The 4,429-nt window shown below is 38.8% G+C and overlaps 1 pseudogene; it reads right to left on the reverse strand.

The window, feature by feature from the left end:
• Window positions 1-332: 332 nt before the first annotated feature.
• Window positions 333-3,547, reverse strand: LOC135520243 (zinc finger protein 239-like; annotated as a pseudogene).
• Between the last annotated feature and the right edge of the window lie 882 nt (window positions 3,548-4,429).

Consider the following 4,429-nt stretch of genomic DNA (forward strand, 5'->3'; position numbering starts at 1 on the left):
AGTTGTAACATGTCCAAATCAATAACCAATATGCAGAAACAGTTCAGGATATATTGAAAACCTAAACATGTTGAAGTGTTGCATTTTGATTCAAGTGGGTCACCAACGTGGTAAGTGTGATACAATTTATTTTGTCCCTTTATGTTAAATCACATAAATAGTACTCTTTCAATTCAGAGCCTTGATTTTTCCGCTGAGGCTAATATCAACTGAACAGGGGGCAAACGTTTAGGGTTCATTCTACGTTCTGACATTCATTCAAATACTGCTACTACAATGTTAAAACATTCTGCATTGTGACATTATTTCATTGATATCATGAAACAACTCCTTCATGTATGTATTTTCCTATGTTTAATCAGAGATCTTTTATCAGAGTATCTCTTCCCACATTGATCACAGCTATAAGATTTATCTCCTGTGTGTGTTCTCAGGTGAATAGTTAGATTGCAAGATGTAGAAAAACTCTTCCCACATTGATCACAGCTAAAAGGTTTCTCTCCTGTGTGTCCCCGCTGGTGTAATATCAGGCTGCTTGGGTGAGAAAAACTCTTCCCACATTGATTACTGCCAAAAGGTTTCTCTCCAGAATGTATTCTCTGGTGTGATTTCAGGGTTTGTAGCAGAATAAATCTCTTCCCACATTGATCACAGGCGTAAGGTTTCTCTCCTGTGTGTGTTCTCTGGTGTATTGTTAGATAGCTAGATGTCGTAAAACTCTTCCCACATTGATCACAGCTATATGTTTCTCCCCTCGGTGTGTTCTCTGGTGTATAGTTAAATTGCTAGATGTAGTAAAACTCTTCCCACATTTATCACAGATATAAGGTTTCTCTCCAGTGTGTGTTCTCTGGTGTATAGTTAGACAGCTAGATGTAGTAAAACCCTTCCCACATTGATCACAGCCAAAAGGTTTCTCTCCAGAATGTATTCTCTGGTGTGATTTCAGGGTTTGTAGCAGAATACATCTCTTCCCACATTGATCACAGATGTAAATATTCTCTCCTATGTGTGTTCTCTTGAGTATATAGTTAGATCGCTAGGTGTAGTAAAACTCTTCCCACATTGATCACAGCTATAAGGTTTCTCTCCTGTGTGTGATCTATGGTGTGATTTCAGGGTGTGAAGCAGGGTAAAACTCTTCCCACATTGATCACAGCTATAAGATTTCTCTTCCGGGGGGAATTCTTTGATGTATTTTAAGGTTTGAGGACAAGTTGAATCTTTTCCCACAGTCAGAGCAGCAGTGAGTTCTCTTCCCTGTGGGTCTATGCTGGTGTTACTTGAGGAGTTCTGATCTGGAGAGACTCCCCAGAGGATCCACGATTGTCCCGTCTCTCTCCTGTGTGAACGACAAAGTCAGATAGATGGTTAAAGGCCCACAACAGCAGAAATAAATTGTTTATTTGAAGTAAAAGGTGTTGCCCAGAGCGTACCCATGAAGTTGTACAACAATTGACTTCTGTTAAATTTGAAAATTAAGACAGTCAAGATAGCAACAATAGTCAGATTTAGTCTTGTTTTCATATTAGTAGTAACGTCGACGATTGTAGGCTAGAAATAAGTTATTCAAGTTGTTGAAATCCTAAGCAGTGTGCCAGACAACCTTTTGTCTCCAATATAGGCCCCTTTCTGTGTTTGCTAAAATTGTGGCACCAGGGCAATGTGCACACAATTTGGTTGCAGAAACTCCTCCCTGCTTATGAGGAAATCGCAAGCTTTGTATGTAAGTATATCTGCCTGGAGCAAAAATGTTGAGCGAATATTTTAGATTTTCACAATGTATTCTAAATATTAAGAGTGCTACTCAAGGACACTCACGTAAAGTTCTGTGTCTATTCACTAATTCACCACCATGGGGGAAACTCACAGGAGTTCTCATAGGCTGACAGCAAAAATAGCCTCCATTTACAAGCTGCTTATGAGTGCATTTCACACTACTTTTGGATTATAATTGTAAGGCTCACTTGAAACACCTGCTTAATATGTTTCTGTTATTGTCGCAAATCAACTGCTTTATACTTAAAAAAATACTTAAACCAGTAAGATTCTCTTTGGCTAGCTTTGCCATCAGCCTGACAATGAGGCTTTGCACATTAAGTGTTTAACAAATTGGCCCATAACTTCACCTAACAACAACATAGACCTACTGTAGGACCCATAACTTCACCTAACAACAACATAGACCTACTGTAGGACCCATAACATAGACCTACTGTAGAACCCATAACTTCACCTAACAACAACATAGACCTACTGTAGGACCCATAACTTCACCTAACAACAACATAGACCTACTGTAGGACCCATAACATAGACCTACTGTAGAACCCATAACTTCACCTAACAATAACATAGAACTACTGCAGGACCCATAACTTCACCTATCCATCAAGGAACAGTTTTCTACACAGTATGAGCAAAGTATCTCTGTCTCCAAACAGACTAATGAGACCCTACTATAAATCAAGCAGAAAATAACACATTATAAACATCAATTTGTTAGGGATGTTGGATCCAATGTGGAGCACAGCATAACTGTCTTTACCAGAGTAATGAATGAAGAAGAACTTTGGTTGTTGTTGTTGCATGTTGTGATGTTTGTCATGTGACTGGCATTCAGAAAATGATTTCCTGGATCAGCTGATGATAGTTGAACATGTGACTAACTAAACAGCTACAGTATTAAAAATGATGTGTAATTATTGAAGAACTGCATTAATGACGGTATCCATTTGGGTGTTGTCAATAAAGTTAAGGTGACTGTCAGTTAGAACCATTGGATTTTGCAAACTCTGAAATGATTTAGGGTTTAGTAGGTAAAGTGCATTTCAGAGATCTGAATACAAAAAAAATGTCCTAACAGGACAATAACCTAAACCACAAGGCCAAATCTACACTGGAGGAGCTTACCAAGATTGAATGTTCCTGAGTGGCCTAGTTACAGTTTGGGGTTAAATTGTCTTGAAAGTCTATGGCAAGACTTGAAAATGGCTTTCTAGAAATGATCAACAACGAACTTGACAGAGCAGGAAGAATTTTAAAAGAATAATGAATATTCACATGAAGATCAGTCGCCTATTGGATGACATCACGACTTCCCATCAAGCCAACTCCTTGAACGCCTTACTATGACATCACTCACTCCTTCCAGTTTGCAGTTGACACTATTTGCTCAAAACATTTATTTGTTTCCCTTTAGTGTGTTTTACTTTACTGTATTTTTATATCACTTTTCAACAGGAAAAGTTTAAACATCACTGGAGGACGTCATGAACAATTCCCCACAGTACAAACACATATTCAAGTTAAGAACGCCCTTTTAAAAATCACATATTACTAAATTCACACATTAGTTCAACAACTGCAGAGTTTTTGTCACTGTTTTATAAGATAGTACTCACTGCATTTACTGGTGTTAATCAGATCAATGACCCTGTTTCATAAGATAGTACTCACTGTATTTACTGGTGTTAATCAGTTCTCCAGTCTTCTCTTCTTCGTCCTCCTCTAATGTGACAGTAATATCCCCCTCTTCATCCTTCATTTCAAAAACGTTTTCATCTTCTTTCACTTCATTCTCCACTCCAAAAACTCCATCTTCCTCCTCTTCTTTTACTGTAACATCATCCTCCTCTTTCACTCTGAACGCGTCTTCCTCTTCTTTCACTGAAACGTCTTTCTCTTCTTCTTTCACGGTACCAGCCTCACCCTCTACTTGTTTTTGTATCAAATCAAATCAAATCAAATTTTATTTGTCACATACACATGGTTAGCAGATGTTAATGCGAGTGTAGCGAAATGCTTGTGCTTCTAGTTCCGACAATGCAGTAATAACCAACAAGTAATCTAACTAACAATTCCTAAACTACTGTCTTATACACAGTGTAAGGGGATAAAGAATATGTACATAAGGATATATGAATGAGTGATGGTACAGAGCAGCATAGGCAAGATACAGTAGATGGTATCGAGTACAGTATATACATATGAGATGAGTATGTAAACAAAGTGGCATAGTTAAAGTGGCTAGTGATACATGTATTACATAAGGATGCAGTCCTCGATGATATAGAGTACAGTATATACGTATGCATATGAGAAGAATAATGTAGGGTAAGTAACTTTATATAAGGTAGCATTGTTTAAAGTGGCTGGAGTTGAATCAGTGTCAGTGTGTTGGCAGCAGCCACTCAATGTTAGTGGTGGCTGTTTAACAGTCTGATGGCCTTGAGATAGAAGCTGTTTTTCAGTCTCTCGGTCCCAGCTTTGATGCACCTGTACTGACCTCGCCTTCTGGATGATAGCGGGGTGAACAGGCAGTGGCTCGGGTGGTTGATGTCCTTGATGATCTTTATGGCCTTCCTGTAACATCGGGTGGTGTAGGTGTCCTGGAGAGCAGGTAGTTTGCCCCCGGTGATGCGTTGTG

Source organism: Oncorhynchus masou, chromosome 4, assembly GCF_036934945.1.
Source record: "Oncorhynchus masou masou isolate Uvic2021 chromosome 4, UVic_Omas_1.1, whole genome shotgun sequence".
NCBI classification, from domain to species: Eukaryota; Metazoa; Chordata; class Actinopteri; order Salmoniformes; family Salmonidae; genus Oncorhynchus; species Oncorhynchus masou.